Source organism: Sus scrofa, chromosome 6 (assembly GCF_054392235.1).
Source record: "Sus scrofa isolate SSC_HxYL_T2T_F1_AM1 chromosome 6, Sscrofa_HxYL_maternal_Yorkshire_Landrace_v2.0, whole genome shotgun sequence".
Lineage (NCBI taxonomy): Eukaryota > Metazoa > Chordata > Mammalia > Artiodactyla > Suidae > Sus > Sus scrofa.
This window is the reverse complement of record NC_139388.1, coordinates 140,859,145-140,873,966: the sequence shown is the minus strand read 5'-3', so window position 1 is coordinate 140,873,966 and position 14,822 is coordinate 140,859,145. Positions and strand designations below refer to the sequence as shown.

General features: G+C 40.6%; 1 long non-coding RNA gene across 2 annotated transcripts in view; it reads right to left on the bottom strand.

Annotated features, from left to right (window-relative positions):
* LOC146402843 (uncharacterized) overlaps positions 1 to 14,822 on the bottom strand; it is a 48,402-nt gene that overhangs the window by 27,432 nt on the left and 6,148 nt on the right. The window contains exon 3 of one of the 2 annotated variants that reach the window (XR_014807966.1): positions 529 to 8,105. The exons of the other annotated variant lie outside the window; for it this stretch is intronic. This is a non-coding gene — a long non-coding RNA (uncharacterized LOC146402843). Of the gene's footprint in view, positions 1 to 528; positions 8,106 to 14,822 lie in introns of those variants that run through there. 2 annotated transcript variants of the gene reach the window in all.

Here is a 14,822-nt window from a genome sequence, read left to right as displayed (position 1 = left end):
TGGCCAGCCTCAGGGAATGTCCTTAAATACAACTAGTCATGTGTATAACATTGCTAAAGTCTCTCCCATGTTGGTTGACAATTCTCCATAGGGTTTCTTGTATCAGCTTTTGTTCCACGTTCTCTTTTCAAGGTTGTTTGTATAACAGACAACCTTGGGTGATAGAGAGGGTATCTCTCTCCAGGACAGAAAGTACATTAGTTTCATGACCCAGGATAATAAAGATCATGTCTCCCTCCAGACATGATCCCAAGGCTGGGCAAGTTTACCAGTATCACTCTTTCAAAAACAGGGGTTTCCTCAACTGTGATGCAAACCCACTTTGGGCACGACTTCACTTGGATTCCCTGCAGACTTGGGGGAAAGGAGGACCAATGTGAACATGAAGCTCATGCAGCCTGCTAAGCCGTCAGTGATATAGTCCTTTGTCTCTGACCCAGGAGACTCGGGTCTCCTACCAGCATATGTGAAATTGTGGCAGGATAGCTTGTTAACTTGCAAGTAAATAAAATCTCAGACTCCTCAGAGTTCTTGGCATTTCAGTTATATTTTCATTTTTGATCAGAAAACGTTCCCTTAAACCAAGGGGGAGGGATTTCTAAGGAAGAATTTCAGGATCAACCAACAGATAAAGAAATATTTTTAAAGCAATGAACTCTCCCTTTGTCACCATCTTACCCAGCTGTGTGTTAGGACAGCCCTGTCTGAGTGCTTTGACTGGCTCACCCTCTGAAATGAAGTGGAACAGTCAAGGTCAGCGGAACCTTTAGAAGGAGATTACTAATGCTTTTCAATGTACCTCAAAAAAAAAAAATTCTTTGAAAGCCTGGCAATAATTCATGTGTATGCTAATAGCTTTTGTTATATTTCATTTTATTGTTGAAGGTATTGCATCATGTTCTAGAGTGTGAACCTGTAGTTAAATCAACTTTATGGGAAACCCTATATGTCCAACTGCCTGCCTTCTGAATTATAGGGGCTTTGTAAACTCCTAGGAAGTGTCCTGGTCATATAATCAAAGTCACCTCAGCAGCACAGTGTCCATTTTCAGTCTGGGATGAATTAGAAAGAGAGCATGTGGAATACAAGCAAATTTCTTTAGGGAAAATGGCATGGAAGTTGCATACCTCCCTTCTACTCATTCTACTTGGAGAGATCTTGTTCACATGGCCATATCGAGCTGAGAGGAGCTGGGAGATGTTGCCTTTGGCTGAGTTGCCTCTAGCTATCTATGTTCCCTGATAAAATCTGGCCTGGTTGAATGGGAACTCTATGACTGTAGAAAGGAGGCAAAGAACACTGGTAGCTGTCTTTTTCACAGACTGAAAATATGGTAATCCACTAACCTGTACATCCTTCACTTATGAAAGGTAATCTGGATGAGCCAGTTCCTTAAAAAGCCTGACTAAAATATGTCCAGGGCCTCAACAATGCTTCTTACTTAGCCTGGTGGGGTAAAGGAGTGCTTTCTCTTTACAGATGCAGAGTGACTACAACAGCACTTGTGAGTGCCCATGGCAGGTCCAGGATGAGGTCCAGAGCTGATGCTCACATAGAAATGAAAATCCCTTGTGTGCCTGGCCAGCTGGAGTTACTCAGTGCATTGAAATTGATATTATTCATACTGAGGAGTAGTAGACACTTCTCTGTTGTCATATTCCTATAGATTAAAAGCTCCTGGGGGTGGAGGTGATGGCGAAGATAGAGTTAATCCCTCTTTCCATTGGTTTAGGCTTGTTGGGGAAAGACACAATGAAAACAGGAAAGAGAGGGGAAATCTACCTTGCCCGGACACAGGTTGTTTTAGAATAAGAGAAGCAATGTCCAGTTAGGGCCAGTCTATTTTCTTAGTGGATTATTTAAATAATTCAGCAACATATTTTTTGCTTGATGTAGAGGATGCAGTTAAAAAGGTGCCAACCAGCACTTTTTTGGATATTTATAAGAATTTGGAAATGAAGGACTAAATTGGCTCAGGTCCCAAGAGTGATTCAAAAACAAGTTAAAAAAAAAAAAAGAAAGAAACAATCAACAAGCCCTCCATTAGTACTTACTCGTGTTAAGTGAAAACACACTCAACTAAATGAAAACTAAACTGGGAGCCTGGTGTGATCAGCACAATCTCTGATTAGCAGCTCACAGCCTGAGGGAGACACCTCTAATGGCTTCACCCATCCACAGGCATCACTCTTGCTACTAGAATCTGAAACAAGCCACGTTCACAGTGTATTTTTACTCCTTTAGGTGGCTGACTGTCTTTGCTCTGGGCTGTCGATTCTAAAATGGTTTTCTACCTTTCGCTCTCCTCTGTCACATGTTCTCTGCCTGTGTTTCTCTTTCCTCTGGATCTTCCATATTGTGGCTAGAGTAATCCTTCTAAAACATAAATCTCATGTCACCCTCCTACTTTATTTTCCCCAGTGACTTCTCATGGCCAAGGATAGTGGCTCTCAATGGCTCCCCCACTACAACACACGAGACAAATATCATTTAGATGTAAGAACCCACCCCTTCCTGACCAGACCTCCAAGTCTCCACTTTTGTAGAGAAGCAAAGCCAATCCTATCACAATTCTTGGTCAGGGGAACCAGAGGTGCATGTAGCCAATGAAACATCTCATTCCATGAGGAAAAAATAGCCAAATACTGATGGTCTTTATTCTAAGGGGAGTTTTCACTTTTTCCACCAGAGCGCTAAGGTTCTTCCTACTTCAGGGCCTTAGCAACCTCCCAGCTATTCACATTATTTGCTCTCACTTCTTCCAGCTTCTTCTCTGTGGCCACTTCCTTAGGGAGGCCTTCTCTGATGGTCCCCATTCAATGTTACCTATTTCCTTATGCTCTGTGTTACATTTTCTTAATTTATTCTTCATTGCATTTATCACTCTCTGAGATTTTATAATGTATTTAGTCATTTGTAACTTATTTTCTCTCTCCACTAGGAAACTAAAAGCTCTCCTTTCTTGTTTACTGCTATATTTCTGGTAAGAACAGTGCATAAACATATTTGTTGAAAGAATGAATAAACATTGATGCACTGCTCATTATTCTTAAGCTAGCAATTCTTAAGCTAGAATTATTTTTATATTCAAACTTTTTTTTTAATTTTAAAAATGTTTCTTGGCTGCACCCACAGCATGCCTAAGTTCCTGGTCCAGGGACCGAACCCAAGTCACAGCAGTGACAATACCAGGTCCTTAACTGCTAGGCCACCAGGGAACTTCAGACTTCTTATTAAAGTATAATATACATTCAGAAGAGTATATTTACATATCCACCAGGGAACTCCTATATTCAAATTTCTTACTAAAGTATTGTACACATTCAGAAGAGTATACTTAAATGCACACATGTTAAGTTTCATGGATGGAACATGTTTGTATAACCACCAACCAGATGAAAAATCATAACATGACCAACTACTCCAAAATCCCCTCATCCTCCCCAAGCATTCCTTCTCTCCGCAGATAATTATTATCTTGACTTTTACAGCATAAATTAGTTTAATCTTTTTTCGAACTTCATCTAAATGAAATCATGATTTTATCATCTTTTGTGTCCAACTTCTTTTATACAACATGATGTTTGTAAGAATCATAGAGTTTATGTGTAGTTGCAGTTTTTTTGATTCTCATTGCTCTACAGCTTTTCACTGTAGGAATATGCCATAATTAATTTCTCATTACAATGTACCAGTGACCATGTGAGAAGTTTCTAGTTCAGGGCTATTACCAATAGTGCTGCTTTGGGTATTCCAGGATATGTTTGTTTGTTTTTGTTTTCGGCTGCACCTGAAATATACAGAAATTCCTAGGCCAGGGATCGAACCCGTGCTACAGCAGTAGCCGGAGCAGCAGCATTGACAAAGGCGCATCCTTAACCCACTGGGAACTCCTCCAAGAGGTGTTTTTGGCGCACATATGCAAGCATTCCTGCTGGATGTGGACTTAGAAGTGGAACAGCCAGGTCATAGCATTGGCTATAGTTTCACTTTTAATAAACACAACCCCTTTTCCCAAGTATTTGTCCCAATTACATTCCCATCAGTGGTTGTGAGAGTTCTGGATGCATTTGGGCTATTCATAATTATATATTTTTCCTAAACATTTCTGACAGTTTTTTATAGTCTCCTGGTCTTTGCATTTAAAATTTCATTTCTATTTTACACAGGTTTGTTATAGTTTGTATCAGATAATCCAAATACCTGAAGTTTATTGAGCCCAAATTGTTGATTAGTTGTTTCTGCTGCTTTTCAAACACAGTAGCTTGTTTTCTCATGTGTTTGAGGTTTGGGTTTTTTCCTTAATCATGAGCTCCTATTTGCCTGAACTTAATTTTGGAAAATTTAAGTGGCCTAGGTTTAAAATGGTCTTCTCTAGAAAAGACTCACAAATGCTTGACTAAAGAGCCAGTTTAATTTAATCTCTTAGTTTGATATTTGCCTGGCCACAGAGGTGGTTTAGATTCTCAGGAGATACTTCCGTTTTTCCCCATGGAAGAATTAGGCCAGTTTCAATGTCAATGTCTAGCCCACCTTTCAGTAAAGGTGTAGCTCCTTCTGGTGCCCACTCAGGCTTAGTATTTCCTATCGCTGTATGAGGCATCAATCCTCAAAGTTCTATTTTACTGGGAATTACATTTTTCTGCCCTTTCCTACTTAGGACAGCCCAGTTTTCTATGTTTACTTACCACTCGTTTCAGCTCTTAATCATTATAATTTTAAATTTATTTTAATGTATTATGTTGTTAGGGGTTACTGGCCTTTGAAAAGTTATTTACTTTCTTGCACATTTACTAATGCACTTAAAACTGGTGTTTGCCCTTTGATTTTTAATTTATCCATTGCTTAGGGGTTTGTCAGGGAGAGAGTTTTTAAAAATATTTACTCTGCCATGGTCCCCAAAACCTAAGTCTATGCTTGACTTCTTAATTTAAAAAAGGAGGATTTCTTCTTCATTTTCACTTTCCTCCCCTTCCCTTCCCTCTCTCTTAGAGAAGTAGCATGGCTGAGACTAAGAAAGGGAAGGGCTGAAGGGCAGCAGAGCCAAAAAAGTAGCTGTAAGGTAGTGGAGTCAGGGAGGCAGTGTGTGAAGGAGATTGTGGGACGGAAAATACAGCAACAAAGCCAAGAGAACTGCAAAAAGGTTGAGGATCAAAAATAATTGCTGACTCAATCTAGCAATTAGTGACTTACAGTGAGAGTAAAGAAATAACTAAATCTATTCAAAAGAATGAGAGATAAGTTTCTTATTATCAGAAGAAGGATTAAAGGTATAGGAAAGGGAAAGTCTAAAAACAGCTCCAGGTTTTCAGCTGGAATTGGGGATATCAGTGTGAACTCATGGTTTTTGAATAGATATACAAATAAATATTAATGTCTGGGTATATAAATATATGCATATGTACGCATCTTAGCTCTGTCCACTGACCCAGTATAAACAAGCACATCATACCAAAATCTTGGTTTCTAAATTCCCTCCTACATTAGACAGAAACAGAGCTCCCTGGGGAAATAACAAATGCCAAGGGCGAGACAGGGAAAATACGAGACAGACCTAGAATATCTCACTGGACCGAAACTGAAGGGATGCTCGAAGAATGACAACTATACATCCAAGGGACAGAGGAGTCTGCTTGAAGAGGCTGGTCAAATCTGGAAAAGCACAAGCATCAAAATAAATACTGATAGTAATAGATTAAATCTATCATTGAGTCAAATAAATATGCATCGGTCCACACTGATATGAGTGAATGAAGGGGAAAGAAGGAAAAGCTTTTCTTTGCAATAGAAAGCCAACTAATAAATATAGAAAGAATGACGGAAATGGAAAATGCCATCTGGCAGTCAATAGATGGTCGCTGATTTAGACAGACGTTATCCTGGAAGTAAAGGCTGGTGGATTATGGTTTGAAGAGGAACAGGATAAATACGTACCAATTACAAAAGGAAAAAAATGGTGACTTTGTGGTATGGAAACCGGGACAGCCCTGTCATGATCCAGTGACCAAGGTTAACATCAGCAGGGACAAGTAAGGTGAACACCTTCTGCCTCTGGATGTGACAAACCACAAAGAGCACAGCTGCATTTCTACAGAAATATACATGCCTCAGTCTGCTCATGCGCAAACAACAAGAGGATGCAGAAAAAAAAAAAAAAAAAAGATTTTAAAAAGGGAGGGGGTTCCCTTTGTGGCTCGGTGGTTAATAAACCTGACTAGGAAACATGAGGATGCGGGTTTGATCCCTGGCCAGCGGGTTAGGGATCTGGCATTGCTTGAGCTGTGGTGTAGGTTGCAGACACAGCTCAGATCTGGTGTTGCAGTGGCTGTGGCTGGCAGCTGTAGCTCTGATTCAACCCCTAGCCTGGGAACTTCCATATGCTGCAGATGTGGCCCTAAACAGCAGAAGAAAAAAGAAAAAAAAAAAAAAGATGAAGGCTGTAGGACACAGAGACAGTGCACTGTTCAGTATGCTAGCCACTAGCTGCACGCGGCTTTCAAGCACTTGAGATGTGCTATATTTACACCGGATTTCAAAATTCTTATATGAAAAAAAGTACATAGACAGTTTGATACTGACAAAATTTTTAAATGCTAACATTTTGAAAACAGTGGGTTAAATAAGTAGATTATTGCTCTTAATTTCACCTGATTCTTTTTCCTTTTCCTAGCCAGGAAAAAAATTCCTTTTTGCTTTTCCACTAGAAAATTTAAAAATATATACTTAATTCATGTATTAAGCAATGAGGTCTTATAGAATGAAAGGCCTGCACTGTTTAAAATTATCATGGATGTGAAAGACAAAGACTAAAGACCTATTCCAGATTGACGGAGACTAAGGAGACAGGATAATTAAATGCACGGTTTGGGTCCACCCAGTTTCCTCATGACTAGACTCAGACACACATTCCGTGCAAGAGTATCACAGAGATGAATGATTGCTTAATACTTACATATACACACATGTGCATCTCTCCTGCTATATACATATAAGAGATGAGAGGAGACAGAGTGAATGCAGTAACAGGCTAAAAATTAGGAAATCACAGTGAAGGGAATATAGGAATTTTTTAGATGAGTCTGTTAACTTTTGTGTGGCTCAGATTTATTCGAAATAAAGACCAGAGGCACCCGTGGGTAAAATGAAAGATAAAAAAGAAGTAATGATGGAACTGCAACTGACAAACACAAAGGTACATTTCTCTATAATCATCAGTGTCACACCAGTACCAGAGGCTCACCGAGCTCCAAGATGGAGACAGAAAAGACAACGACTTGGGTACAATTCTTGGAGCAGCACTTAAAATCCCACTCCATTTTCTCCAATTTGAGAAAACAAATCAGAATGTGAGTAGACAAGATGAATCTACAGAAAGAACAGACTTGAATCTGCTCTAATTTTAAAAAGAAGCAATGCACCAATAACTATTGACACATCAACTAATATTAATATAACTCCACAGTAGAGAACTGCTGGCTCAGGCCAGTTGTTCCCTACCTTTTCAATGGTAAGACTTTGTGCATTTCAAATATTTCCACAGAATATCACGTGACAGTAATTCCACAGATTTTCATTCAATCTACAGATGGGCTTCTCCTAGACTTTGTTTTTTTAGACTGCATAATATCCTAGAGATCCATAGCCCACATATTGAGAATCACCAGGCAAGGATTAAAAACCCCCTTCAGGATTTATTTTGTATGACTTTCTGTCCTGACCTACTTGAGGTTATCCAGACTCCTCATGCTAAGACTGCCACCACTTGGCTCATGACTTCCGCAGGGCAGGCGTATCTATCTTTTCCCTTCCTGGCTGCTTTCAGAGCTTTTCTATGCTGACCTAGTTAAGGCTATCAGATACCAGTCTAATCTTGGAATCCGATGTAATCTCTGATAAACACAAGACAAAATAAATTTGTTGGAGGATATAGGATGGTTCACAAGACAGAGGAATATTAGAAGAATTGGGCTCAGAAGAGGCAAGAATCATGACAGCTCCAGAGATTCTAGAGGAAGGAGAAGTCCTGGGCGCTGCTATTGTGGAGATGAGTCCATTCAAGCTGATTTGTTTCCTTCTTTGCATCACTCTGCTCGAGCTCTTAATTCCTGGGAGAGAAAGTTCAATTAGCCTAGGATATATACGTGGGTCATGAAATCACTCATTGGTTGGAGGAGGGCAGGGCACCTTGATGGATAGCTCCATCTAAATGACATGAATGGGGAGAAGTGATTTCCCAAAAGAAAGTAGAGGAGAATGGATTCTGGGAAGCAAGAAAATTAACAAAACTTACCCCATCATCTTTTTTATTTTATTTTATTTTATTGGCTTTTTTTTTTTGGCTTTTTTTTTTTTTTTTTTTTTTGGCCTTTTCTAGGGCCGCTCCCGTGGCATATGGAGATTCCTAGGCTAGGGGTCCAATTGGAGCTGTAGCCACTGGCCCATGCCAGAGCCACAGCAACGGAGGATCTGAGCCAAATCTGCAACCTACACCACAGCTCACGGCAACGCCGGATCATTAACCCACTGAGCAAGGCCAGGGATCGAACCTACAACCTCATGGTTCCTAGTCGGATTCGTCAACCACTGCGCCACCATGGGAACTCCACCCCTATCATCTTTAAAACTTAATTCAAGCAACACATGTATCAGGTAAAAGAAGGAAACCAGATCAAAACAAAAATGTACTTTCCCTCTCCACCACAAAAGGAAGGCTCTGCCAAGGCAATGTGATGTGATTTGATTGACTGCTGTCCTCCACCCAGCTCCTATTCCTAAACTGGGCTGAACGAAAGCTCTTATCTTCTTAAAAGGGGTTAGGAAAAAGGGTAAGTTTGAGAGTGCCTGCCTTATAATCATTTGGGACTTTCCTAGTTTTGAATATAGAATGTATTCTGTTTGTAAGTTGGTCTATTTTCTAATCATTGCAAACATTTCCTTTTCTTTTACAAGGTGACTGGAAGACCAACTGTAAATATTGTTTTTTAAGAACATTATAAAAAACACTAATTTTGTATTAGTGTGGGCTCCAATTTTCATATTATGATGAGGTATTTACTATGTGTGTATGTATTTACACGTGTAGGTATCCATTCATCAAGTCAGCCAGCCAACCAACCAACCAACTTTCCATCCATCCGTCTATCTGTCTGTCTGTCTATCTATCTACCTACCTAGCTACCTACTGTCTCTTTAGAATAGCCATGAAGAAAATACAGCAAGTCTACATATTCTGGGTTTCTCTGCTTTTAATCATCAGTTCATTTGTTGGAGTTCTTTGCTCAGTTCACTCACACAGTCTTTCATTCTTGAGGGATTTGAGTCCTTGGAATACCTGCCACTGTGTGGTTGTGACAGTCTTCCATTAGGATTCCATGAAACATCTACTGTTTCTATCCTTACTTCTCCCTATTTTCACTGTATATAGAGGTATAATCCTATTTCACTATTCAGGGTCAGCAAGCCCAAATGAAATACAGTCTCTTTGGGGGGCAGTTTCTTAGTGACATTTAGAATCTGAAAGAACATGGCAGCATTGGTACCTTCCAATTCATGGGAATGAGTATTGTATCTCCTGGTAGAAATAGAACCCATATGTATAAGAAGAGGAGGCACAAGTGTTGCTGGTAGGCACTAGATGTAATCACACAGGCCACTACTCCCCTTAGCTTGTGGTTCTCCAGTGTCTGTATCTTGGTCTTAGAGAATAGGAGGAGGAAAATAGGCTGATACTGATCTCTGACTTATAATAACCTATAAGATAGCACACTAGCTTCCACCAAGAACAACAGTTTCAATACTCTATTCTTCCACTTTAGAAAAGGAGCCACTCTTGGGGACTGAGGAACATGATAGTACCAGTGATTTCCTAAAGCATCAGCCCATTGCCCTTGATTCTGCCATGATGTACATTCTTTGGTCCAACATTGCATAGACCATCATAATACTGCCCAAGGCACTAGTCTGCACAGAGATAATACTGGCAGAGGCAGGATGGAGACTATCAATCAAAAGAATGGCAATACCCATGAATAGATAGTCTTTTTATTTCCATTTTATGTTTGCAGAAACTGAGACAAAAGTGAAGTAGCTTGTCCAAGGTCATGCACACAGTAAGTGGCAGAGACAGGAGCCACGTCAACTGACCAGCTCCAGTGGATGACCTTAATCATTGAGCCTCTCTTTGGAGAAGTTAGGTGACTCGACCAATGGAATACCCAAGACCCTGTCTTTTCACCCTGTACTCTGCTGTACTGCTCGGAGGGTGCTGGAAAGAGAACAGCAAGGATTTACAATCTGCAGGAGAGAAAGAGTAAATATTCTTTACATAACCATTGAATGTACTACACATATCATGTTGTTTATCTTACAAAGATGAACTGTGAAACCTCATTAATTTTTAAGTAGCATAGATATAGGAGCATAGGTTTTCACCAAACAGAAAGAAACTGAATTCATTGTTATCCTCCTCTATAAAACCTTTCAGTTATTTCTCACTACCTTTCAAATAAAGTCCAAATTCCTTAGCCAGGCAAACTACCTGCATTGGCTCCTGCCCACAACCCCCACCCCCACTTCCCACAAGCCCTACTGCTCAGATTTTGTCCTAACTCCCGACTCCAAAGATTAAAATATAAATAGGTTCTTCCATGTCCCTGGGAATTTGCATAAACTGAACCCTCTGCCCAGAAAGCTCTTTTTCTCTCAGTTTCTGGCTGCCCCAGCCCGCATGGTTGTATTAACAATATTCTTCATTTTGTCTATTTTGATGCCTTGCTATTTGGAGCTTTGCTGATTCTGGAAAGACTGCTCCTCCAAGGGTTAATTAATTCCTACCTATAGACAGCAAACAACTAGCCCAGGAGTATGCCTTTCACATACAAACTAAGCAATGCAGAGCCCATGCCCCCAGTTGCCTCCTTTACCAGCTCTCATCAACAGCCCTGATCACCCAGGACCAGACACCAGAGATTTAGGGCCAGCTCCTATGGCTCTGAATCCACTGAAGTTATTTAACTAGCCAGTCCTAAACGTGCTTACCTTGCCTTGCTCAACCCCAGCAAAGGCTCTTTCACACATGCCTTCCTCCCCCTACCTTTTGACCAACACTGGCGCTTTCTCATGTGGCCCCCTGTGGGATAGCATGCCCCTCCTCTTGGGATCTCCAAGTATTACAAACTATTTTTTCAATGGCAATCATCTGATCTGTTGGCCTCATCATATCAGATTTTAAAACTTAGCGAATTGATTGCTTCTGCTTTTTGCTACCACCATACCCTGGACACACTACTATTACTGTACTTGCTGCATACCACGCTGCAATCCTTTATGGAAATGTCCCTCCTGATGGCCTATGAGCTTTCTGAGAAACTCTTTCACCTCTGTATTAACAGCACCCAGCATGCTACACCTCACAGTCCAGGTTCTCAATAAATGCTAGATCGGTGAAGCAATTAATTAGTCTTAGAAGACAGTGCACGCCAAGTTACTTAGATTTGAATCTCATCACTTTTCAATTAGCCTCCCCACCTATGATACATATAAATGCAGGCACCAAATTTATACATGGAACATTACAACTCAACTCCTTGGTACATATGACTAGTTAATGTAAGCATGAAACAATGCCAACCACCATAACAAGTGTCCAAGTTGAAAAGAAGTTTTATGGCAGCAAACTATTATTATTAGGTCCAAAAATGTGCGAAAGAAGTTCCAAGCCAGTGTATAGAATGGAGCTTTATTGCCTCAATTTTATACCATTCATTGCAAGGCCATGAATCTGAGGGTGCATAAATTCTATTTGATGCTAACTTAGAAAAGGAAGAAATTTCCTCCATATTTTTAAGCCCTTGATGTATAACAATGCATAAATTGTAAATGATCTCACAATATGTAATTTCAGCTACTGTATTCTTAAAGAAGAGGGGAAATCATATGTAACTGAGGCCCTACTATGTGCCAGGGCCTGTGCCAGGTGTGGAATGCATTATCAAGATCACACTTCAACGATCATCTTGCAAGCTAGGGGCTGTGGCAGCCCTGCCCCTTCAGAGACATCATGCTGAAGAAAATCCCAGTCTTCTATCTGACTTGAAAAGGGAAATCAATTCACATGACACGTTAGCCCTGGATGGAAGGGAATGAAGGGAGGTTCTGAAAATAGAGAAGGAAATGATGCATGTCTCTGTGGGAAATGAAGATAGAAACATTACAGAATACATAAGAACTCATGGGAAAAGATGCAAGTGTCTGGATTGAGATGCTGTAACAAAGAAATGGCCATCCAGACTACACAGCAGGGAGTAGGCAGCGAGTGGGCAGGGAATGGGCAAGGAGTGGGCAGGTGCCAAGTGAGGTGACTGGGGGAGGAGGTATAAGCATAGGTAGCTGGGTTTCTACTTCTGTATCTTGATCCCAACTAGCATACTGGAACCATGCATGATACGTATTTTGTTCTCTATGGCTATTTGCTGAATGAATGAATATTTCTCAAACAGTTTCAGTAATTAAGTCTAAGTTTTCATGCAAAATTATCTGATGGTGCCACAGACCTACCCTTGTTTGGATCGCATAAAAACAGGTCCCCCCAAAACCTGTTGTCATCACTCTTGCCTTGTCTGTCACATCAGGAGATGCGGCTGTTTATCTGGAACAACAGGACAGGTTACCTCTGAGGTATCCCAGGGGACATGGAAGGCATTCCGAATAGAGCATGTGTGGGGACGCAGCAGTCTGTTTTCCCTTTTTTTTTTTTTTCTGGTTGTTGTGTAAGTCATTTTTTATTTTCTTTATTTTATTTCTTTTTTCTTTTTATATTTTTTTTCCACTGTACCGTATGGGGACCAAATTACTCTTACAAGTATACATTTTTTTCCCGCCATTTGTTCCGTTGCAATATGAGTATCTAGACATAGTTCTCAATGCTACTCAGCAGGATCTCCTTGTAAATCCATTCCAAGTTGCATCCGATAACCCCAAGCTCCTGATCCCTCCCACTCCCTCCCTCTCCCCCCGGGTGGCCACAAGTCTATTCTCCAAGTGCATGATTTATTTTATTTTTTTTAATTTTTTATTATAGTTGATTTATAATGTTGTACCAATTTCTGCTCTACAGCAAAGTGACCCAATCATATATATATATATATATATATATATATATATATATATGCATTCACTATCTTCTATCAGGTTCTATTACAAGTGATTGGATATAGTTCCCTGTGCTGTACAGTGGGGCCGCATTGCTTATCCATTCTACATGTAATAGTTTGCATCTACTAGACCCAAACTCTTCATCCATTCCACTCCCTCTCGCCTCCCCCTTGGCAACCAACAGTCTGTTCTCTCAATGTCTCGGAGTCTGTTTCTGAGTCACTATATGATCTTGAGCAAGAAACTTAGCTTCTCTATGCCTCAGTCTCCTTCTCTGGAAAAGGACACTCCTAACAGTAGCTGAGAGGGTTGTTGTGAGGACCAAGTACATAAAAATGCCATATACCTATTGGAAACTTTCATCCTTATCTCACTTCATCCTTAAAAGGGCCCCTCTGAGGAGGACCGTATTACCACTGCCCTTGCCTGGATGAGATATCTGGGCCTTAGAGAGACTTGGTGTCTTGCTCAAGGACACAGTCTATGAAAGGGTAGAGCTTAGGTTCAAACATAGATCTCATGGGCAGTGGTGCCCATACACTTAACTTTACACAGAAGGGAAGTCTAGGTTCCACGGATAAAAAGAAATCCCAAAGTTACAAATTTAATGAGGAGGCGAGGTTCAAGTTGACTTCTTTAAAAGGTTGACTCTTTAAAAGTGTGACATTTCTATGCTGCCTAAATAAAATCAGCTGTTTTAAACAGCACATGCAATATACCAAACAAAAGGAAGAAGTTATAAGCGGGATGTCAATTAGCATGGGAAGAGAAGCAGAAAGGTGTTTATAGATCAATCATGCCTTTTACATTAGCATTAATATTGCGAGGACACTCAATGCACTTTTAAACTCATTTTGAAAACTCTTTAACTGGCTTCCCTCCTTAAGGCTGCTACACCTTAGGTTGCAGTTTGCATGGAAGGAATAAAAAGGTCGTGATGCAGGGCCCAGCAACACCCCTGATTTCCTGGGTTATGCAGGAGCACAGAGAGCTTTACAGCTCCTGTGCTCATTCAGCTTTCAGGTTGTTGCACTGGGTCCTGCAGGGGATAGTCCTTTGTCGTTCATTTTTGGAAGAAAACTGTGTTTCATTTTATGGCATCTCCGTGTTTGACCCTATGGGTTTTTCCCCATTCTACTTTGAGATATTATAAATAATAAAAGGAAAATCAATCTCTAATGGGAAACATTCCCTCTCCTGAAGTTTCCAGGTCTTCCTTCCAAGTTGTTGGCCTGCCTTCAAATACTCCAAACCTCACAGGTCTGTGGGATTTACAAATCCCCAAGAAAGACTTGCCATGCCAACTTTCACCGAGCTGGGTTGTGGCAGCAAGATTTCTGGAGGAGCTGAGTTCCAATCCCGTCTCTTTTCACTGGTCGTGTGGTTTGGGGTACATTGCTTTAGCCGTCTCAGTCCCAATTTGAACCAAGTTAAAATGGCAATGATAATAATCAGTCATCCACCCACTCAATTACATTTACTAAGCACCTACTGTTTGGCAGGCTCTGAGAAAACAAGAGTGAATAATACAAAATCTCTCAATTCAACTGCTCACAATCTATATCTGGAGACAGACATCCCAATAAGTCAGCAAAAAGGAAAGGGACCTTGACAAGAGATGTTTGGAATAGCGGCTGTGAAGGCTGGAGAAACTGACCATGAATAGGAGC